The sequence below is a fragment of the Quercus robur genome, chromosome 5, assembly GCF_932294415.1.
Source record: "Quercus robur chromosome 5, dhQueRobu3.1, whole genome shotgun sequence".
In the NCBI taxonomy this organism is placed as follows: Eukaryota; Viridiplantae; Streptophyta; class Magnoliopsida; order Fagales; family Fagaceae; genus Quercus; species Quercus robur.
The window spans coordinates 84,365,963-84,391,037 of NC_065538.1; the positions used below are offsets into that span (position 1 = coordinate 84,365,963).

Genomic DNA, 25,075 nt, shown 5'->3' on the forward strand with positions numbered 1-25,075 from the left:
TTCACACTATTTGAGCTTTCACTAATCATTTACGTGATTAAATGTGTTTTATTTTTTCATGTCCAAATTTTAATTTTAATTATTTTCCTTTTATTTGTAGTCTAATGAACTATTACTTACTATTTTTTTTTATGTAATTAAAAATCTAAAAGTTTCATGGGTATATAAAATTTTCAATTTTTTAAATATATTATTATATGTAAAATTAACATAAACATAAACTTAAAAAAAAAAAAAAAAAAACTAAATTGTTTTAACTCTTTTCACCACTAAATATGTATTATTTTCAATCAAATTTTAAAATGGGAATATAATCATAATTTGTTCAATATTTATTTATTTATTTATTTATTTTTTTTGGATGGGGTTGGGCTGGGGCCATTTTGGGTAAAAGTGGAGGATCTGTTCGTTGGGCTGGGTTGGGTTAGGCTAGGTATTAAAATAAAAAAAAATATTTTCATAAATTGGCCGGGCTTAAATGAAAGAGAATAATATTATTAATTTTAACTTTTTAAGGTTTTGATGGACTAGGTTGAGCCTATGACCATGACCATGATCTTGAAATGCTAATAATATAAAATTATATCTTTAATAATTTATTCTTTAACATATTATCTTGGTTGCTATATAATTTATTATTTACATATATATAGTTACAAAATATTACTTTTCATAATATATTATACAATAAATTAGAATTGATTTATGAGTACCATTATTTATTTACCATAGGAAGTCCATAAGAATGAAAAAAATGAGTCTCAATCAAATGTTACTTAAACCTTTCTATTTTATTGGGTTCAGTGGTAACTTCTTTGATAGGTGGTCAATAAAATTGCTACTAATTTTGGACTGTCTTAAAGATAAGCTTTTCATGAAATCAAGGCTGTTTTTTTTTATGGAGAATAATGTCATCCAATAACAAAGCCAACATCCTACTGATATTTCATTAAATCAATATGTGGTACAATTATTTTTTTTTTTGAGAAACAATATGTGGTACAATTAGAAAGTGAAGAACAAATAACATAGGATTAATGCTGAAATTATAATAGATTATGCTCATTTTTGTAATGTATATATATATACAACATTTGGCACCCCCAAAAAAAAAAATTTGGGCCCTGAAATGTATTGCTTGAAAGATAGTGATTTTTTTACTACATTTTTGTGTTATGCAGCTACATAATCATTCAAGTAGATTTTTGAAAGTTTTTAAAATGCACGCAAGAGTAAAACAAAAACAAAAAACACAAATAAAAAATAATAATTTTATTTTCCCTTATCAGGATATAGCAATGGCAAAGGCACTAGTTTAGGTGATGCTAGATTGTGGCATGAATTGTGAACTTGGCATATTAGAATTATTTTTTAAATATAACATTTAAATAAAAGTAACATGAACATTTTTTTTTTAGAAAAAACATAAACATAAATGTAAACAAGGGCATATATGTTTTTACCTTATTTTGTACCAACAAACATATGCTATTTTATATTCAAATATAAATATGATAATATATGAAAAATTGTTCCATCAATATTTGAATTAACTAGGATTAATTTTTAACGATAAGTGCAAGAGACGCTTTATTCTTTAGGCTCTAAAAACTTTAGTGTCTTGCTAAATCTTAGTGAACAATAATTTTAAGGAAAAAAAAAATCTACCTTATACTTACTAGAGCCACGAGATTTGTAAAATACTATTATGTTTGTTATTGTATATTATTCAATTCATGTTGAGATTAACGATTCTCCTATAGATCAAGTGAAATTAACCCAATAATTAATGATTCTAACTCCGACAAAAATAATAATAATAATATTGCGATTCAAATAATATTTACTTTCCCTTTCATTTACCTATTCACTTGTGTCAACGGTAGAAGTTGAGAACTCAATGTTAATGAAAAGGCCCAAAAGTTTACATATTGGACTTGAGTTCTCATTGTTAGAGTTGATGATTTGTGATAAACACAATGAGTCAAAACTACTCCCAAAAATCTAGGCGTAAGGACACATCTAGATAATAATATCTTTGTGAGATCATAATATTTAACATCCATGTTTGTCTCTATTGGTTTCATTATTAAAAAGTAGTATTAATTAAGAATTTAAACCAAAAAAATCATTATGTAGAATAGCAGGTCTCTTGACCAAATACAGTCATTTCTCTCCCTCCAGGCTAGTCCACATGATACAGAAAAGTGTAAGCCGCAAAATCTCACCACGGTCATGATAATGAGATCTCCCTTTTTAACTAGCAAACACTTCAGAGTCAACATCATCCAATGCATCACAAATAAATACAAAGTTAATAATTAAAACTCTCTGGCCATGACACAATGTAGACTCTTTCCTCTTTTATTCTCAAAATATCGATAGTCAACCAATGAAGAGCTTCAAGAGTCTCATAAAATGAAGAAATCTCAAAACCACGTTTCTTAGATAGCCTCCAACACACTGCATCTTCATAATTCAAGAACTAGAAGATTAAAGTGCAGTGAATCCTAAAAAAGGTGTCAATTGCCTCTAACTCCCAATCTTGTAAAGGTCTCGCGAATCCAATATTGCAACGTAGAGCTCCTTCATGAATCTTACAATGGAATTTTAATTAGGACATTAAACGTGTTTAAAGTATATGAAACTGAAAGTTATAAGTCCCACCAAAATGAGTATCATACATGGGTCAACATTGAGTGTCATGTCCTCAAGTGTTTAAAATACAAGTTAAAGAAAAGAAAATGGCAAAGATTAAGCACAATTTTACCAATTATGTACATTCACCAAACTCCGGCCATTCCATCATAAAAGCAATTCGAGGTTGTATCCATTTAACACTACCTCTTAAAATCAAGAACACCAAAGCATACAAGAAGTGTCAACTTTGTAGACATCTGTGAATGAGAAATACAAGTGACTACATCAATTTTGTATGGTATCAAAGCTCTAGTTAGCCCATTTGATCACAAAAGTCTTTACCTATAGAAGATTTTGTTAACAAAAACTTTAGTTATCATGGTCTGTATAGGACATTGCAAATTGCCTAATCAAGAGTGGACTTGATCCGTGCCATTCCACTTTATTATGCTTGAAGTGCTAAACCAGGTAAAGGAACTAAAACCAAATTGGTTTATATACTTTTGACAATGAAGGAAATACTGTTAATAACTTTTAGCCATAAACAGAGCCCCCAGAAACACAGTTTGTTAGCAGATACCCTAAACTAAAGGCAATTCATGGCCTTTATAGAGTAGGTTGAAAAAGATATGGCATTTAAATGGAAACATATATTTAACTATTTAGATTTATAAAGGAAAAGAAAGACAATCACACCATTGAACTAGGATTAGAAGTGCTGCAAAAAAAAAAAAAAAAAAAAAAAAAAAAAAAAAAAAAAAAAAAAAAAAAAATCAAATAAATAGTAAGGAAATTTTGATTAGGATGAGAGCAAACACTAACATTGATTACATCTGAATGAATAGTTAACATAAAATATTTTCCATGTATTAATTACCATGCAGTGGATGGAGAATTTCACAAAGGAGTTATAGATGAAATTCATGTGTAGGCATAACGTTTCATATAAACCATAAAGTATATATCTTGACTACAAAAGGAAGAACAATACAGAACATCAAATAGGAAATTTCACTTTCAACACCCTTCCCATTTTTTTTTTTCTTTTGAGAAACAAATACACACACGCAAGGGAAAGAGAAAGGGGTTTTAACATATCCGATCTCCAAAGCAATAATTGACAATAAATTCAGAAATTAAAAGATGTACAACATAGACTAATAAAAAAAAAAAGTTTGGTAGATAACAAACTGAGGGGTACTAAACATGCATAAACAGATATACATTTATTTTTTTTTTACAAATTATGTTAGTATTTGATGAAATTGACTAACATTTGATAGCATATTATGTAGACTCAACAAATAAAAAAGAAAACTGAACAAAGAGAATAAAAAATCCCTCATTCCATTGAAGGTAACAAGAGAGACACCAATGAGTTCTAGCTTAAATAACACTTCCTCCTCCTAGAAGAGTGTGGAAGGTAAGGTCGTGAGTGGTACTGTGTGTAACTTACCAATGGAAAAAATTATAGGAGACATCATGAACACCTGGCTGATTAGTAAATTAGATTTCTACACCATGACATGTTGAAATCAAACAACACCTCAAAACTACACTATTGTTTTCCCAATTACCTTCCCAAAATTGCAAAGTAAACAGTGGGATTCTTCAGAGATATCACCAGCGAATGTTAGAAAGCTGACGTGCCCCTTCTGTATAACAGATCAAGACTTCTTACAACATCCATTTCATCTTTGGAAAAATGAGATAAAATCTGAATTAACTCTAGAGAGAAGAAACTGCATTACATCAAGTTCTGTTGAACTCAAACTATAGTAGGACAAGGGAAAGCCATATTCTGAAGAGGACAAAGGAGTTCCCAATTCTTGCTTATAAACAAAATTACAAATTAAGAGGTCTAAAGTAAATTTTGTTAGACATATCTAGTAAAACCTATGATCAGTCAATTAACAGCCAACTGCTTTACTACTGAGCAACTGAGGATTCAATTCCGTTCTCAACCCCTGACCAATATGAGCTTGAAGTTCCCAGAGTTACAGGTATTGTATTGGAAATCAGATTGACATTGAAGGTTCAATAGTCTTTTGAACGTTACAGTAATCAGTGATTGCAAGCATTTACCTTGGCAAACTAAAAAAAGTTGGAAAAACATTACTCTACAACAACATTGCATTAGAAAAAAAGATGCCACAGAAAATTTAGAGACAACAAAAGACCAATTTACGTCACGTCTAGCAAGATCAAGGAGATTACATATGAGCATTAGAACAACTTCATTGAGTTCTCATTTCTCAGCACCTTAATCAACAGCTACAATTATCCTGCATGAACAGTTTAGCTCAACTTACCACTTCTGAAACATTTCTCCATGTTACAAAAAATGTATGAGAATGGACAGGAATGAAAGGCCAAACTCGCTTAGAGGACTAAACGGGTAGTTCAGTTCTCAACAAAAATACAAAACGGTGAGTTTTGTCTAAAAAAGAACTGTTGCTGAACAAATAGACAGAAGAAGAAAAAGTCTTCTTCTTTTCTTTTCTTTTTTAGCTTATCAAAAAATAAAGAAGAAAACCGAACTTTGTTTTGTTCTTCCACAGTGGTTTTTTACTTTTCGGTAATTGCCTTCTAGTTTCTTTCTTCCCAAAAACCTAAAACCCAGTTACAGACCCGAGAGAGATAGAGAGAGAGAGAATTTTCTTCCACGGTGTTTTTTATTTTTATTTTTTTATGGAATTGAAAATTTCCAGTTTCTTCTTCTTGGGCATCACTTCCTGGTAGAAATGGATATGTCTTCCTTTCCCAAAATGCTTCAGTTCAAAAGGAAAATGCTTCCACACCCCCAGTTACTCAGATGGTCAAATTGGTTTTCACAGTGGTCCTTCCAAGTCAAGCACATCAAAGGAAGAGATAACCTTATCACTGATTATCTTTCCAGAAAGCCTCCAATCCTCAATACCACAATTCATCCTTCCCCCTTGTGTATACCCTGTTACAGATTCTTCCTCATCATCAAATCCTTCTCCTGCAATTCCTAGTGATATCCTTAACATGATAGAGAATCTCCCTCTAGAAATAAAAGACCAAATAAAGACTTTGACCCTTCAAGCCAGAGCCAAAAGAATTATCAGAATCCTCCATAATTATCTCAGAAATCACCAACCCCACTTCCTTGCTATTTTCCCTGATATTGACCAACCATGGAAAACCCCTTTTGCCTTCTGGATAACAAACTGGACGGTTGCACATTATCTCTACATGTGGTACTTACTTAATGAGTATCATTTGTGTATCCATTTTGAACCAGAATTTTACAAATATATTTTCCCACGTGAAAATAGATATTTTCATAAATTCTGGTTTAACATTTTGAAAAATGATGCCTATGATGGAGAATGGATAAAATATCCTTCCACAGAACATCCAAGATTTGCAAGCAAGATTACTTCAGCAACTTTGATTGTTAAGCTTAACTCCAAAAATGATGTTCGTAGAGAAGGACTTTTCAACCCTGCAGAAATACAGTGGCTTACCAATCCAGATGGCACTTTGCACACACATCGAGACCCATCTTGGGTATCCTGTTACTATGCTCTCACACTGACAGAATCTCTAAATAAAGGGATTTTATCTCAAGCAGTACCCATGGATCCAGAAACCTATAGAAAGCAATTACCACATGCAGACCATTGGGAAATGCCAAACCCTCTTGAGGGGTATGATGATCCCTATTACCATAACAATGATCCAGATGTAATTGCTGATGTAGATAAAGAATGGTTCCAAGGAAGAGATGGATGGGACTAGACTTTCCTAATATATTAAAAAAAAAAAAAAAAACCCCTAGAAACGTCTTCAGACGTTTCATCCTTATTCTTACAGCATGCCTTACAGTGATCTTCCCAGCTGTCCATTTCTGCAGTAAGGACCCCTACCATACACCTGCTTCACAGCCTAATTAAGCCAAACTGAGGCTTCTGCCCCTTCAGCCAGGTGTCAACATGGAGCCAGCCCCTACTCTCTCTTCAAGCATTATTGTACTCTACTTGTAAGATATTTCTGTAAGAGTTTTTCCTTATAAATAGCCCCCAAAGGGCTTTGTAAAAGGGCAGAGTGAAGAAAAGGAGAAAGAATCCCTGTAAGATGTCCACCAGCATATCCAATGTAAAAAAGTTGTTAAGTCTAATAATATCCTTAAGTTTGCTGTATTTAGTTCTGTGTTCCATTCCTTATTTTCGTGTAATCTTTTATCTCTTCTTAGTTGTATATTTTGTAAACCAATTTTCATAATCTTCTTACACCCTCTTTCAATCTTCCCTCTAGCTCCTGTTTCAATTAAGTAAGTACCACATGTAGAGATAATGTGCAACCGTCCAGTTTGTTATCCAGAAGGCAAAAGGGGTTTTCCATGGTTGGTCAATATCAGGGAAAATAGCAAGGAAGTGGGGTTGGTGATTTCTGAGATAATTATGGAGGATTCTGATAATTCTTTTGGCTCTGCCTTGAAGGGTCAAAGTCTTTATTTGGTCTTTTATTTCTAGAGGGAGATTCTCTATCATGTTAAGGATATCACTAGGAATTGCAGGAGAAGGATTTGATGATGAGGAAGGATCTGTAACAGGGTATACACATAAGAGGGAAGGAAGAATTGTGGTATTGAGGATTGGAGGCTTTCTGGGTTTGGGGGATCAGGATTTATGGCTAACATATTCATGTCTGGGGGTTTTGAAGAGGCTCCTATGGTTGGATCTTCTATTATAGGAAGCACAAAGGGTTCTTTGGGATCTTCAAGGGTGAGAGTTCTGAGAAATGAAGAAATTGGGTTTGGGGGATCAGGATTTATGGCTAACATATTCATGTCTGGGGGTTTTGAAGAGGCTCCTATGGTTGGATCTGGAGGTTGGTATAATGGTTCTTTGTCCCTTTTTATTGGGGAGGACTCATTTTGTGTTTTATTTTGGGACTCTGGTAAGGTAGAATATGTGATGGCCGGAAAGATTCCACTTGGTTTGAAGGGATTGTAGTCAGGATGTGTTATAACCAGTGGCTGGAGATTTTGGTAAGGAGAAGTTGGTGAAAATGGGGAGGTCGGAGGTATCGTCAAGTCTTTGTATAGTGATTGTCGTGGCTGGAGAGGTGTTTGGACATGTATGGGAGGAGTGAGAGTGGGTTCTTTCTGGGATCTTTCCATAGATTGAAGTTGTAGCAGCAACTGCTTCCTTTCTTTTTCTTTTTGTCCAATGAGAGGAAAAGAAACAGACAAGTCTTTGACTGTGGATGTAATTGTGGCCAACTCCTGTTCGATAGTTTTAATCTTTTTCTTCAAGTCTTGGACCAAAGCGTTTGAGGCTGAGAAGGTGTGAGTAACCACCTCTGCCATCTTTTGCTGATTATCAGGGTCAAAAGAACAAAAACGAAACAGGAGCTAGAGGGAAGATTGAAAGAGGGTGTAAGAAGATTATGAAAATTGGTTTACAAAATATACAACTAAGAAGAGATAAAAGATTACACGAAAATAAGGAATGGAACACAGAACTAAATACAGCAAACTTAAGGATATTATTAGACTTGACAACTTTTTTACATTGGATATGCTGGTAGACATCTTACAGGGACGGATGGGACTAGACTTTCCTAATATATTAAAAAAAAAAAAAAAAAAATGTTCCAGCCACTCCTAAACAATGCATTGATTAACGTCGATGATATTCTCCTGTTTGCAATTATCTCTGAGCTTGCTATGAACTTTGTCTATTTCTGAAAGAAATTTTCTTTGATTGCAGAGTTGGACATGTATGGGAGGAGTGAGAGTGGGTTCTTTCTGGGATCTTTCCATAGATTGAAGCTGTAGCAGGTAAATATTTCAGATAGAACTGTTTACCAAAGACCTAACAGGACTAAGAGGTAACGTTGTTCCAGCCACTCCTAAACAATGCATTGATTTACGTCGATGATATTCTCCTGTTCCTTCATCTTACTTTTTTTTAGGAAAAGGAATCCGTGTGAGGGTCCTGCGCCTTGCCTAGATATGCTTTTTCATGTTATTGTCTATTTCGACACTTGTGGTTGCTAATATTGTTGTGGAAGAAGAATGTCAACTTATTGATGAAAGTGAATGCAGCCCTACCAATCAATGGATAGAAAAACAGGTTCTAGGAAAGCATGGCAAGGAATCAGTTACCAGCTTGCCATATTGGGTGATTGTGATGGCTTGTTGACACTACCTCAGTTTGTTATTTCAGTAGGCTTAAATTGTTTCATGGACTGTGTATCTGTTTTGGCGCTGGTCCTGTCCTGTCTATCTTTACTTATTTTAGTTTGTTAAGATTATAATTGTTTGCAGGATCACACCATTCTTTTTATCACCAGACTGCTGTCGCCTCCAATTTCTGCAGATTACTCTTGGAGTGATAGCCATTTGATCATCTATGCTCCATTTAGAATGTCCTTGTTGGAATATTGAATGTGGATTGCGTTCAGATTTTCTCCTTACAAGGCTTGGTGAGTTGCACTTTAAATCTGTCTACTGAGATATGTATGTAGAGTCAACATTAGATTGGTTATTGGATCTGTGTTCTATAAGAGGACATATTCTCCATGGACTTGTGTGGTAAAAGGGGTGGAGTGGGACTAGGAACGGAACCAAGATTTGAACCTAGGGGAGGGGGGCCACTCTTAATGTAATTAAGCTCGTCGACTTTTATCAGTGGTATTTTTTCAAAATTTTTTTTGAGGATTTTTAGAAATTAGGACATCAACTCTAGAGGATGGCAACATTAAATCATCACCATTACATTCTAAATTATTTGTATTTTTTCTTTTGAAAAAATCAAACATTGCAGGTGACAGGTGACTTCCCCATAATCTACAATTTTTTTATAAAAATAAAATGTCTTTATTACTTATAGGGATTTATCTTACATCTATGTAACAATTCAAATAATTTCTTGACTTGTAAAGTCATGATACTTTATCATTAATGTTTGATTAATGTTTTATTTATTTCAAATAATTTCAAATAAAATTAATGTTTTACTTTTTCATTCAATTTTTTTGTTGAGTTTTCATTCCATTAATTATTTATTTAATTTTAAGGAACGACGCTATTGGAAGAAATTTGTTGGAGGCAAAAATCAAGAGTTTTTTGCATTAAAGAAGGTGATAGGAACACAAAATTCTTCCATCATATGGCCAACTCTCACAAACGATTTAATTCTATTGATAAGCTTAAGGTGGATGGGGTGATGTCTTTCGACCAGGGATCCATTGCGGAATGTATTACTCATTTTTATAGAAGGCTTTACTCTGAAAATGAGGTTTGTCGCCCTGTTCTGGATGATGTGCAGTTTGGAAGAATTTCTGAGGAAGACGCTTTGTGGTTTGATAGACCTTTTGAAGAGGATGAAGTGTTTGGGGTGGTTAGTGGGTTCAATGGTGATAAGTCACCAGCTCCAATTGGTTTCTCCATGGCTTTTTTCTCAATCTTGCTGGAGCATTCTTAAATCAGACATTATGGATGTCCTTCATAATTTCCATGAGCAAGCTGTGTTTGAAAGGAGTCTTAATGTTTCTTTCCTTGCCCTCATTCTCAAGAAATCTGATGCTATGGAAGTGAAGGATTTTCATCTTATTAGTTTGGTGGGAGGGATGTATAAGATTATATCTAAGGTTTTGGCTAATAGTTTGCGAAGGGTGGCGCATAGTCTTATCTCAGATTCTCAAAATGCCTTTGTTTAAGGTGGGCAGATTTTGGATTTTGTTTTAATTGCTTCTAAATGTATAGACAGTAGGATGAAGACAGGGGTGCCAGGGGTTATTTGCAAGTTAGATGTGGAGAAAGCTTATGATCATGTGAATTGGAATTTTCTTATGCATTTGCTTAAGCGGTGTGGTTTCTCAAAAAAATGGAGAAGGTGGATTATGTGATGTATATCAACTGTCAAATTTACTATTCCAATCAATGGTATTCCGGTTGATTTTTTTTGGAAGCACTAGGGGTGTTCTTCAAGGGGACTCATTATCTCCACTCCTTTTTGATATTGTCATGGAGGCTTTGAGTCATATGTTGGATGCGGCTACTATGTTGGGATAGTTTTTGAGGTATGTTGCTAATGGTATCCCATCTCTTATTTGCAGATGATACACTTATTTTTTGTATTGCTAACTCACATCATTTAGCTGCTTTGCGTGGGATTCTGGCCAGATTTAAAGTGGTGTAATGGTTAAAAATTAACTTTTTGCAGTTAGAATTGGTAACAATTGGTAATGTGCCTAATATGGAGGAATTAGAGGAGATTCTGGGTTGTCAGCAGTCTTCTTCACTTCCTTTGAAATATTTGGGCCTTATGTTGGGTGCTTCCCATAAAGAGGAGACAATTTGGAACCCTGTTTTGGAGAAGATGGAGCAGTGTCTTGCTGGGTGGAAGAGGCTGTTTTTATCTGGGGGGGGGGGGGGGGGGGGGGGTTGGGCAAAGTAACTCTTATTAAGAGTACTCTGTCCAGTTTACCTACTTATTTCCTTTCTCTCCTTCCTATTCCAGTAAAGGTGGCCAATCGTATGGAGAAAATACATAGAGATTTTCTTTGGAGTGGTACTAATGCGCCTAAGGTTCCTCCGGTGGAATGGGCTAAGGTTTGTATGCCAGTGCAAAATGGTGGTTTAGGGATTCGACAGTTGAAAAGATTTAATTTTGCTTTGTTAGGAAAATGGTTGTGGAGATATGGAACGGAGAGAGATGCCTTTCGGAGGAAGGTCGTTGAGGCTAAATATGGGGGTGAAGGGGGGTGGTTGGTGTACCAAACCGGTATTAGGGACCTATAGTGTTAGTGTGTGGAAATCCATTAGAAGTGGTTGGCTGGACTTTTTCTAAATTTCTTCGGTTTGATGTGGGTGATGGTACTAGGATAAAGCTCTGGGAGGATGTACAATGTATGGATTGTTCTCTTAAGGAAGCATTTCCAAAATTGTATAGTATTAGCCGGACAAGGGAGGTTTTTGTGTCAGAGGTGATACGTTTCTCGAATGGGAGGCTTCATTGGGACATCTGATTCCGTCGTCCACCACAAGATTGGGAGTCAAAATCGTTTAATCTTTTTTGGGTTGTGCTTTATTCCACGAATGTGCGGGGTGTTGGTGATGACAAACTTTGCTAGAAGCCGGCAATGAGGAGAGGTTTTGAGGTTCGAGGCTTCTATTACTCTTTATCTCCTTCTTCTGTCATTGATTTTCCTTGGAAAATGGTGTGGCAATCAAAGGTTCATCCTAGAGTAGCGTTCTTTTCTTGGACTGCTGCTTTAGGTAAGATCTTAACTCCGAATAATCTTTGGAAGAGGCATATTGCAGTGTTAGAGAGGTACTTTATGTGTAAAAGGTGTGGGGAATTGATGGATCATCTTCTTCTTCATTGTCCTATAGCATATGACTTGTGGTCTATGGTTTTTTGTTTGTTTGGTATACATTGGGTTATGCCGTATCAAGTTAGTGAGGTGTTATCTTCTTGGCAGGGGAAGTTTGGTAGACATCGAAATATAGGTTTATGGAGGTTTGTGCCACATTGTTTGTTTTGGTGATTATGGCAGGAGCGGAATGCTAGATGCTTTGAGGATTGTGAACAGTCTATTCTTGACATTAAGTTGTTCTTTTTCCATACTCTCCTTGAGTGGAGTTTAGTTTTGCCTTCCTATTCTTGTTTTTCTCTCCCCAATCTTATAGATCGTTCTAATCTGGGTTCTTGATTTGTGCCACTGTAGTACACTTCACTTGGTTGGTTTTTTTAAAAAAAATTTAAGATGCTTCATTATTTCCCTATCTTATAAATCTATTGTACCAAAAATTAGTTCCATACTTCCATATAATATATATATTTTTTTATTAAACATTAAAACCAATGCTAATAATTCATTGCACAATAAGAAAGTTATAATTCTTCTACTGATGGGTCAAGTGAAGCATATAATAGCAATAACAAAGCATGTATCATAATTCAATTCAAGAGAAAGAAGCGAGAGATCAGGGAGAAATCAGAGAAAGAGAAAAGAGAGAGATTTCATGAAAATTAAAAAAAAAAATTTTAAAAAAAACGCCGAGCCTCTGTCACAACTCATCGCAGAGAGAGATATCAGATTAGAGAAGGAAGATCTAGGACCATACCTCAGCCGATTCGACTCGAGTGTGATTATGAACAGTGATCGGATCGAGACGTGGAGAAGCCAAAGTGTTGGTGTGTGATTTTGTGAGGCGGTCGGCAGCTGTGATCGATGTCAATGAAGCGGAGCGGTGATCCGAAGAATCAGAGTTGGAGGTCTTGAGTTGACTGACTGAGAAATTTGGGAAAAAATGGTTGGTGTTTTATGTTTTGAGATTGTTTTGTTGGGAGACTTTGGTAACCAGGTATTTAGGTTGACCGAATATGTAATTTAATAAACTCCCACAAATAAATAAATAAATAACATTATTATATATCTTAAAATTATGATTTGATAAACTCCCACAAATATATAAATAACATGATTATTTATCTATATATATTAAGGGATTCATCTTTATATATTAAGACAATTCAGAAAATTAATTATTACTTTTTTTATTATAAAAAATACCCCTAATTTAATTAATCTAAACCAATCAAAATGGGGTTAAAATAATAAATTCACTCCTAAATAAATTCCTACCACATTGAAACACTAATTCTACTTCTGTGTTGGAATATCTTCCCACCCGAAAAATACTCAATAGCTTAAAAAACTCTCCACATATTTACCTTCCCACCCACAACTACACACAAAAAATACTCAAAAGCTTAAATAACTTCCCACGTTTTTTGAATAGAAGTTCTTGCAAACAAAAACACTTCCCATTACTCTGTCATCTCTGTTATCATTACGTGTACAAGAAAAGTTACCATTACTCTATTACGTGTACAATAAAAGTTCTCAATAAAACTTCTCACAAATAAAAAAAATTACTATCCCATGTTCTTTTTGTTCCTTATTGAAATTTAAAAAGGTATGTAACTTTTCTTCTTATTCCTAATTGAAATTAAAAAAAAAAAAAAAAAAAAAAAAAACTACTCCGGCCACCCATTATTTTGGAGTCTTTTGGGTTAATATTGTAAATTTCAAAATTAATTTGCGTTATACGAACTGTTCAAAGTTAATTGGGTAACTGAGGAGAGAGACTGAATTTCGGCAATGGCATTGCCGAAATTCAGCCAAAAAGAAGGAGAGAGAATAAAAAGCAAGAGAGAGAATAAGGAAAAGGAAAAAGGAGGAGAGAGAATTGAGAAAATGTTGAATTTCGGCAATGGGATTGACGAAATTCCACTGCCCGTTTTTCCTGCCCGAATGTTGTGTGTCCGAGTGTGCCCGAGTGTAGAGTGCTCTAAAAAAAAGGCAATCGCGGCAATGTCATTGCCAAAATAGGGGAATAAATTTTTTTTTTTTTAGCAATTGTGATAATGGCATTGCCGATAATGGAAAAAAAAAGTGGTTTTGAAATCTCTAGAAGAGTAAAAAATAGGTTTCATGTCCACAATATTTTCACAATAAATCACATATAATTAGTTATTATTAGTTAAAAAAAGTTGTGACAACTAATTGTGGCAATGGCATTGCCGAAATAGGAAAAAAAAATTGTGGCAATACCATTGCCGAAATAGAGAGAAAAATAAAAGTGATAAACTACTTGAGGCAATTGCATTTCCGAAATAGGGAGAAAAAAAATTGGAAATACCATTGCCGAAATAGGGGAATAAATTTTTTTTTAGCAATTGTGACAATGGGATTGCCGAAAATATGAGAAAAAAAAAAGAGAAAAGATTTGTGGGAATCAAAATTTTTCCCCTATTTCGGCAAAATGTGAAAAAAAAAAAAAAAGAGAAAAGAATTACGGCAACAGGATTGCCGAAATAGGGGGGAAATTGTTTTCCCCCTATTTCGGCAATACCATTGCCGTAAATGTTAAAAAAAAAAAAAAAAAAAAAAAAAAAAAAAAAAAAAAAAAAAGAAAAGGATTACGGCAACGGGATTGCCGAAATAGGGGGGAAACAAATTTCCCCCTATTTCGGCAATACCATTGCCGTAATTCTTTTCTCTTTTTTTTTTTTTTTTTTTTTTTCACATTTTGCCGAAATAGGGGAAAAATTTTGATTCCCACAAATCTTTCTTTTTTTTTTTTCCACATTTTCGTCAATGGAATTGCCAAAATTTGTTTTCCTATTTCGGAAATCCCATTGCCATAATCCTTTTCTCTTTTTTTTTTCTCATATTTTCGGCAATCCCATTGTCACAATTGCTAAAAAAAAATTTATTCCCCTATTTCGGCAATGGTATTTCCAATTTTTTTTCTCCCTATTTCGGCAATGCAATTGCCTCAAGTAGTTTATCACTTTTATTTTTCTCTCTATTTCGGCAATGGTATTGCCACAAATTTTTTTTCCTATTTCGGCAATGCCATTGCCACAATTAGTTGTCACAACTTTTTTTAACTAATAATAACTAATTATATGTGATTTATTGTGAAAATATTGTGGACATGAAACCTATTTTTTACTCTTCTAGAGATTTCAAAACCACTTTTTTTTTCCATTATCGGCAATGCCATTATCACAATTGCTAAAAAAAAAAAATTTTATTCCCCTATTTCGGCAATGACATTGCCGCGATTGCCTTTTTTTAGAGCGACACACAGCATTCGGGCAGGAAAAACGGGCAGTGGAATTTCGTCAATCCCATTGCCGAAATTCAACATTTTCTCAATTCTCTCTCCTCCTTTTTCCTTTTCTTTATTCTCTCTCTTGCTTTTTATTCTCTCTCCTGCTTTTTGGCTGAATTTCGGCAATGCCATTGCCGAAAAATTCAGTCTCTCTCCTCAGTTTCCCAATTAACTTTGAACAGTTCGTATAACGCAAATTAACTTTGAATTTTACAATATTAACCCAAAAGACTCCATTATTTTGTTTCAAATTCAAAGTATAAAAACTGTAGAAATTTGTGGAACACAGCACGTTTAAAAATTCTAGTAAAACACGCTCTATCAATTATCTACTCACGTTCCTATTGAAAAAAAAAAGTTCTATCAAAAAAAAAAAAAAAGGGCACTCCCAGTACAAACAAAAAACACCCCCCCTCGTAGAAATAACACTTTCCACCCACTACAAACAAAAACTTCTCAGTAGCTGAACTTCTCACAAACACAAACTCTTCCCAGTAGTTTATAAAAAAAAAAGAACTCTTCCCTGCATATAGAAGAACTATTATTTCTATTTCTAATTGAAATAGAATTTTTGCCAGCAGTCTTAATTGTTTGTTACATCTATTTCTATTCCTAATTGATAACAAAATTTTGTCAAGTGACTACTTCCTTGTTTAAAAGCAACGAGCGTGTGGTTTAATTAAATAAAAGAGAGAAACACGCCAAAAACTAGAAGAAAAAAACATGTTATTTGAGTGCTACATCTATTGAAGTGTGCTACAGTAGAAGTGAAAAAAAATAGTTCTACAAACCTTGCTTTATTATTTCATTAAAAGGTATGTAACTTTTCTTCAAGGTATTGCTATTTTTTTTTGAAGATTTTGTTTGTGATTGCTTTTTTTTTTTTTTTTTGAACCATTTGTTTGTGATTGCTAAATCCACTAATCACTACAAATTTACACATGCTATAATTAAGCATGGGTGCATCATTTTTACTTTTAATATTTTTAAATATTGTGTTATTTTGGTGTTTGAACTATTTTTTTCCTCACATCTCTCTACATTGTATTTTTTTCCTTTTAATTATAGACTTTTTTCTGCACTAATTTCTAATGTGGTCAAAAAATAAAAATATAAATAAAAAAAATAACAACAATGTATTTGTTTCAATGTCCAAAAACATAAAACAAATTTAACTCATAATTTTTTTTTTAATGCAAGACAATTTTTTTAGTGGATTGCATAAAGGCCAAAGCATCACAATTTGGTGTTAGTTGAGTTTATTAGGGGAGAGAAGTTAAAACTTGCATGCAATCATGCACAACTCCTTAATAATTCTTTGTTTTGTAAAATAAATAATTGCTTTATCTCATTAAAATTAGTATTTGCTATTTATTTAAAGTCCATCTATTGCTTTTTTCTTTTCTTTTTTTAATTATTATTATTGTAAATCTGTATAATATTTTGTTATTGTCTACCATCAGATTTTTATAAACTACTACAAAATATGTCACTTTTGTTGTCTCTTAATTCACTAATGGGAAGTATTGATTTAAATTTTTAATCAAATTTGTATTACCTAGATATGAGTTCTGGAAATTAGGGGTGTCAATGTTCGACCCAACCCGTGAACACGACACGAATCCGACACGGGTTTTTTCGGGTTAGGGTTGGGTTTTAATGGGTTTGAGTCATAAACGGGTCAACCTGAAAGCGACATGATAAGAAACGGGTCATAAACGGGTCAACCCACGTAACTCACAATAGACACATTTGACACGCCAATTTATTTGTGTCAACCCAAAATGACCCACTTAACACAACCCGTTTAACTCATATAACAAATAAATATTTATTTTATTTTAGATTTGTCAAATACCTTTTATATCCAACATATATTTTAAATTTAAAAAGAAAAGTGAATAATTACAAAAATTTATAAGGAATATAATTGGAAATTGAAACTTTACAGACCCTAGAACTATTTATACTTTTTTTTTGGCATAGAACTTACACAAATAAAATTGGATGAGCTTGTGGAAAATGTTATGAATTTGGACATCAACAAAGAATATATGGATGATAATCGTGGTCTATTTGCTCAAATTCTTTCAATATTGATACTTAGCATTTAACGAGTTCCAAGAATATTATATTTTTGTTGAATTATGTTATTTTATTTTTGTGAGACTTTGTTATTTTGAATTTGGGTTGAAGTGTATACACTTATTGTGCGGTGTAAAGAACTTATTTTTAGATGAACTATATTATTTTGAATGTGGGTTGAATACTTGAAGTATATGCTTTTTGGGATGTAAAAAAAATTATTTCTAGATGGATGTTCCATTTAATATTATGCAGGTTGAAATGGGTTGTGTTACATTCGTGTCAACCCAACACGACTCGTTTATTAAGCGTGTCAAATGGGTTGGGTCAGGTCAACCCGCCTTATTAACAGGTCGGGTTAGGGTTGAAGGATCATGACACGATTATTAAATGGGTCGGGTTAGGGTTGAGTCATTTAGTCGAATACCCCTACCTCGACATGACACGAACCCGACACACTAACCCGAATTGACACCCCTACTGGAAATACACAAGCGCATCCTATAAACTAGTATTTATTAAGAGGATTCAGAAAGTTAGTTATTGCTTTTTTTCCTATAAAAAATATTCCTAAATTAATTAACCAACAACTTAAAAATGGGGATAAAATAGTAAATTGGCAAAAGAAAGTTAGTTATTGCTTTTTTTTATTGTCAAAAATACCCCTACCTAAAACTTAAAAATTGGGTTAAAATAGTAAATTGACAAAAATAATAAATTCTTATTTCTAGTTGAAATGTCTTCCTCCTTCTAATAAACGTTGAAATGCCTTTCTGCTTCTAATAAACTTCTACTTTTATGTTAATTTAAATTCCTACTTCTACTCTCTAACTCCCTACAAAATAGGATCACTCTTTTGTTAGTTTTAAAACTCCTCTAATCTACAAAACTCACCCCACGTATTTTTTTTTTTTTTTTGGGTAATTGGAAAAAGTAAAAACTCCAAATTATAATAAATGCAAATTATTAATCTTTACACAAAAAATAGAAAAGCCTTTGAGCACGCGCGTGAAAACATGCTCAGAGGCTAGTATATCTTAAAATTTTAACCAATAGATTGTATATTTTTAACATGTATGTCAAGTTTTGTTGAAATCGAATGTTAATCGTTATTTCATCCATAACAGTGTTTTTTTTTATGTATAATTTAAGACTACAAAAATTTGAAACTTAAATATTTGATTGATGATATAGTTATCGATTTTTAATTTTTTTGATATTTTGCAAATACGGATGATATAATAAGAAAATACAATCTAAGAGTACTAGCATCAAGTGTGCTAAATGCTTAATTTTTAGCATTGAGCACGGTGAACACCAAAAAACATATTATATGAGATGTTTCAAATGCCATTTGTGTTTTTGCAACATGCGGTGCCATTCTAATAGTAGAACGACACTGTAGCAATGTTTTAAAAAATTTATTATTGTTTTATTCACCCCTTCTATAGTTTATTATTTCACACACACATGCTCTCTCTCTCTCTCTCTCTCTCTCTGATTGTTGTCTTTGATAAGTGATATCTCTCTCTATCTCTTCCCCTCTCCTCTATGCCTCCTTTATCAATTTGAAACTGCCATTGCTGCCTTAGTATGAAGCCCCCATCACTGCTAGTCTAACAGTCTCGAATGCTATTTTATTTGCTTTGTTTTGCTCTCTCACAAACTCTTTCTCTCTCTCAACCCAATTGCCACCATTCATCGCTGCCAACCTTCAACCTCTCTTTTCTCTCTCAAGCGGTGGCTTCGTGGGTCGATTGGGTTGGTTTTTTGAATTGGGTCTTGTGGTGTTTGTGGCTAGGAATTGCAATGATGGTGATTTTAGGCTATGTTTGTTGGTTGTGGCTGTCGTTGTGTTATGGCTTAGTATGAAATTATTTTTGGCTATGGTTTTTGGTTTTTGGATGGATTTTGTGGTGGGTTTGGTTTGGGTGTTATGTGGTGTTATGATGTAGTGCTCTTGGTGTCCCTGGTGGTGGTGGAGGGTTGTGGGGTGATGGAATGTGGTTTCTTAAATCTCTCTTTCAATTGTCTCTTTGGGTTTTTTTTTTTTTTTTTTGGTTGTAAGGATTTGTGGGTTTTGGTGAATTTTGATTTTTTTTTTGTGATTTTGGTTGGATTTTTATATTATTTTGTTGCAAATTTGGTTGAATTTTTGTAGATTTGGGTTGTGGTCACAATGGCTGGCCAGTGGTTATGGGAATTGGGTTGTGAAATAATTTTTTATTGGATTTATGGGATACAATAATGTGTTGAAGGGTTAAATAGAAGATGTGATATAGGATGTATAGTAAAGTGGTGTTTTAAAATAAAAAAAGTAGGTTTTTGTGTGTCATAATGACATTTGGCATGAAACAACTGATGTCAATGCTTTAACGGTGGGTTTGTCAAAATTTGCATACAATAAAAAGATATAAGAAGAGTTTGAAGGGTTTATCTCAAAACTAATTTGACGATAAACTTTACCCTATTGATTTTGCTATAAAATGTTTTCTAATGACATTTTTAAGCATTTAGTATGACATACAATTTTTCATGCACAAACCAAAAAATTGGTGCAACAACCTAGCCATCATATTGAGGGAGAGTTACTATGTATTTTTTTGAAAAATGTTTTATGAAATTTTTATTGGTCAAATGTCATACAAAGTTTTACAAATTATTTTAAGGTTAATGAAAAATATTTTCAAGTTTGTCCAAATTTCACAATAAAACAAACACAATAAAATGCATATATTATTGTCCTAAAAACATTTGATAGCGAAACAAATTTCAAATAAATAATTTTGAATTGCCTTACTTTTAAATTTATCAAATTAATTTAAATTTCATGGGTTTATATATAATTTTAAATATAAATATTTCAAGGTTTAAATATGGAAAAATTGCACTAACCTCCCATAAAGTTTACTAAAATTATACTGACTAATGGAAATTGAAGGAAAAGTCATGTTCCGTTTAGTTAAGATGTACTTGTAAAAGTCTGTTTTTCTTTCTAAGTAGAGATTTTAAAACAAAATCCTCTCCCGTTTTCGTTTTGTAAAAGCAATTTTAAAAATCACAATTAAATGTTTAGCAAAATTAGTAAAAATTGTGGTTTGCAAATTGTTGTTTCAGCTTTAAACTACCAAAAAGACCTATATACACCAATATTTTTCAATTCAATATTATATATTATAAAATTAAAGTGTTTCTCAAAATATATATGTGCATACCCAAAATTTCCTTACTGGGCTAGGCTTAGGATTGGGCTCACAATTTATTTATCTGGTGGGTTATGAGTTTGTTACTAAGGGTAGCTCCTTACCAGGTATCTTAGCTGCACTCTTTAACCCTCGTGAATTTCTCCCCTCTCTCCTTTAAGTTCCTCTCTTTGGACAGTACTCTCTCTCTCTCTCCTTGACTCTCTATTTTTGCTTAGAATCACCAACCCCTTCTCTCTACTCACTTTCACTATTTATAGCTTGAGATTGGTGGAGTGTTCATGATTACGTTCTGGTCTCACTCGTGTGGGTGGGGTCCAATTTGATTATTCCTAACAAGGAATATGCTTCATTGGAAACAATGGTCATGGCGTTGGAACTAGTTCCAGCCTCCAATAGATTGCTCAGTAGCGATGCTCCCCAAGGCAATACCTAGTTGCCAAGATCACAAGTGGTTCCGAGTAAGTATATCCTCGACCAATCCATGCCTAATCAGCATGGGCTTGTCTAACATGCGATCAAATGAGATGGGCTTACCATTAGACTTGAGCTCAAGAATGTTCTAAGAGAGCGTTCGAGCCAAGGCTGGCCCTAGGGCCATATACCGTACAATTAATTGCGCGTATCCAAAATTTCCTTACTGGGCTGGGCTTAGGATTGGGCTCGCAATTTATTTATCTGGTGGGTTGTGAGTTTCCTACTAAGGGTAGCTCCTTACCGGGTATCTTAGTTGCACTCTTTAACCCCTGTGAATTTCTCCTCTCTCTCCTTTAAGTTCCTCTCTCCGGACAATACTCTTTCTCTCCTTGACTCTCTATTTTTGCTTAGAATCACCAACCCCTTCTCTCTACTCACTTTCACTATTTATAGCTTGAGGTTGGTGGAATGTTCGTGATTACATTCTGGTCTCACTCATGTGGGTGGGGTCCAATTTGATTATTCCTGATAAGGAATATGCTTCATTAGAAATAGTGGTAATAGCGTTGGAATTGGTTCTAGCCTCCAATAGATTGCTCGATAGCGATACTCCCCAAGGCAATATCGAGCTGCCAAGATCACGGGTTGTTCCAAGTAAGTATATCCCCGACCAATCCATGTCTAATCGACATGGGCTTGTCTGACATGCAATTAAATGAGATGGGCTTACCGTTAGACTTGAGCTCGAGAATGTTCTAAGAGAGCGTTCAGGCCTAGGTTCAAGGCCCAATGGGCCTAGGGTCGTATACCGTACAATAGCCCCCCCTTAATTCATGTCCGGCTACCGAGAACGAATCAAGGACATTCTTACAGACTAGAGATTCCTTGGGAAGTTTAACCATCAGTCATTAAATGGAGGATATGACGGTTATTAATGCCCTCTTAAAATAAGCGTTATGACAGCCTGTCAAGTCCAACCACAATCATGACTTGACAATTCATGAACTGAGGCCACGCGTGTGGGAGTTACAAAAAAGAATTTAAAAAGATTTTCCCACCCGTTTTCATTAAATGTCTTCCCCTTATAAATAGTACCCTCTGATTCTTCATACTATTTTTTACACCCCCATTCCTTCAACTTTTTCTCTACCTAGCATACTCTTCCCATGCATAGATTCTCCAACCAAGATCACCAATTCCTAGAGCCCACAGTAAGTTTCTTCGTTCATTTCTTCTCTCTTTATTCAGTTTCTTTTTCTTACTTTAAAGTTAAGAATGGTTTCTCTCATCTCCTTAACACCGAGGCATCTTTAGCTAACTTTAGGGCGGTCTATGATATCCCTGGGGATGTAGAAGTTGATTATTGTCATAAGGGTGATATCGCTCTTCAGCGACGCCCTCATGTAGTATTTTTTTCCCCTTTAATGGCTATTTTAGAAGGCGGGGTTGGATTTCCTGTAGACCCCCTAATACTTAGTACCCTTAGAATTTACGATTTATGTCCTAACTCCCCCCACCCCCCCAAATTTTTTATTGAGTAGTGAGTTACGTCATCCGATTAAACCAATTATACGGGCTGCAATTGAACCACCATGATATAAACTTTATGTACGGTTTATGTGGTAACATTAGATCTGACTACTACCTAAAAGTTAGGGATGTACAGGTATGGCTTATATTGTGCCTTCCCGATTCTAACAGAAACTCAGCTGGTGAATATGTCCGAGTGAGCGACAACTAGCATGCCAACGAGCTCACCTGCCTAAATCTCGCCTTGTGATGTTGGTTGGTACCGTGCACATTTATTTACAATCTATTATGTTTTGCTCATCCTTATTTTTGTTTAAACATGCATTAACCAGTTTTGCCTTATTTTGACACAAAGAGCAAAAGGTTTAAGCCGAAAATTAGAGTTGTGCATGTGAGAGATCTAAATTTTGTGCTCCGGTTAGAGATCTTTGTTAATTTTGACAGGCAACTCCAGGCATCCCATCTCATACTTGTTTGCAATTCGGTTTACTCTACCTAGCAACCTTTCAGACAAGCTCTATTGGTGGACAGCCCTTTATTGTCGTACATTGAAATGCGGCATCCAAATTTTCTTCCTTCTAACCTGACAATGGGTGAAGCTCGGAAACTAGGCACTTGGCTAGTTAGGGCAGAATCACTAATACCTGTGAAAGACGCTTTAGCAGACTCTGTCTTCTAAAGTCGTGTCGTTCATAGACCTGTTGAAGAGCCCCAAGCCCAAGTTCAGCCAGCCGATCAAGCAGCAGCCGAGTCAGTAAATTCTTCAAAAGCAGAAGCCAAACAAGTAGAGGACGAAATGGTAGTTCGAAGGATAATGACGGCTGATCGGTTTTTGCCCGGTGCTCACCTAGCGCAACAACAGCAACAAACTCAGGGCAACAACAGCCACTTGTACTCAGAAAAGACAGCGCATTGTCGACCAGCCTCCTAGAGTATCAGGGGATGCTCCCTTGAGGACCCCCCCCCCCCGCGCTTCTCCACCAGGTGGCCTGGTCATCTGGGAACCCACTAGTGCTGCCCGCCCAACCATACAGGTTGGGTCTAACATTGCGTCATCCTCTTCTCGCCCTGTTATGGGATGGCAAACAATCTTTAGGCTCGATAACGAGCCTCTCCCGGTAATGGTAAGTGTTAGAAATTGGGCCCAAGGTAAAGGTGGCCGAGTGGCCCGAAGTCTGGGGCAAGGCTTACAACTTCCCGAAGATGTGCACTTCTTCTCTAGTGGTCATAGGAGTCCCTAACTGCCTGGCTATAGTGGCACACCATCGTAGTAACACACTGTCCTCCTTTTACTTACATTTATACGTATATTTTTCTTTTTATATTCATTGATATTGTTGTAACAAGTAGCACAACTGGCCTATATAATTGAGGATCGGCTAAAAGAGGCCGCCAAGGAAGCTGACAGGGAGAAAGCCCTGAAGGAAGTTGTTGAAGTCACGGCTAAGGACAAGGGCAAGGTTGTAAAGGATGTCGAGGAAAGGGCAAAAGGTGGCCGAGAAAGCCCGAGCACTAGCGGAGCAGAGGTTGACAGAAGTTGACGTGAAATTGGGGGGAATAGAGCTCAAGCTGGCTGAGGCAGAGAGTCTAAGTCTGGCACAAGCCACCGTGATTGCCGAGTTGAAAGCAGCCCTGGAAGCTTGCTAGGAGATGTGGTACAACACGGGCTTCGTGAGCACTGAGAACTCTGTGGAGCTAATAATTTATCAAGCGCGGCGACACGGGTTTGACGAAGGGTGGATGGCTGCCCTGTAGGTGATGGGGGTGGCTGATGATTCTCCGTTAAGGAATCCTAAGCAAATACCATTCCCAAAGCCTCCTCCCTCAGTTTAACAGAACCCCACTAGTGCCAAGGAAGAAGAAGACACTCCGAGCATGAGAGAGCTGCTGGAAGAGATTAACTCCCACGTGGAGTTGGTTGACCTTGAGATCACCAGCAACCCAAATGTGGTGCTGGACTTAGTTCCATCCTAGTTCCCTGACTCTACTACCCTGCCTACCGTGGATACTGCCCTAACTTAGCCAGCTATGGGTGCTGCTCCAGCTCAACCTGATGACCCTGTTGCTTGAGGAAGAAGACATTCATGAACAATTTTATCACCATTGCTTTGTGTTGGAGTTATTTATTTATTTATTTATTTTGCTACAATTTCACTCTGTTCATTTACATATATCATGTAACCGAGTTAAGGTGTGCACCTGGTCGGTGACCGGGATAAAATCCAACCGGGCCTTTGTTCTCAACTAACCCGAATAATTAATACTTTTACTTGGTCAGCAACCGGGATCCAATTGAATGGGCCCCTATTTGGTGATCGAGATTGAACTGAGCATAGGTTTCCACCTTTAGAAAAAATGGAGATTAGGTTTCAACCTGTTTAGTGACCAAGATCGAACTAAGCATAGGTTTCTGTCCTTAGAAAAAATAGAGATTAGGTTTCCACCTGTTCAGTGACCGTGATCGAACCGAGTACAGGTTTCTGTCCATAGAAAAAATAAAGATTAGATTTCCACATGTTCGGTGACT

At 35.2% G+C, this 25,075-nt stretch overlaps 1 long non-coding RNA gene across 1 annotated transcript; it reads right to left on the reverse strand.

The window, feature by feature from the left end:
* Window positions 1–4,329: 4,329 nt before the first annotated feature.
* On the reverse strand, window positions 4,330–13,016 carry LOC126727477 (uncharacterized). The gene is made up of 2 exons (XR_007656251.1): window positions 12,752–13,016; window positions 4,330–4,925 (listed from the first exon to the last, which is right to left on the reverse strand). It is a non-coding gene; the product is annotated as an uncharacterized LOC126727477 (long non-coding RNA).
* Between the last annotated feature and the right edge of the window lie 12,059 nt (window positions 13,017–25,075).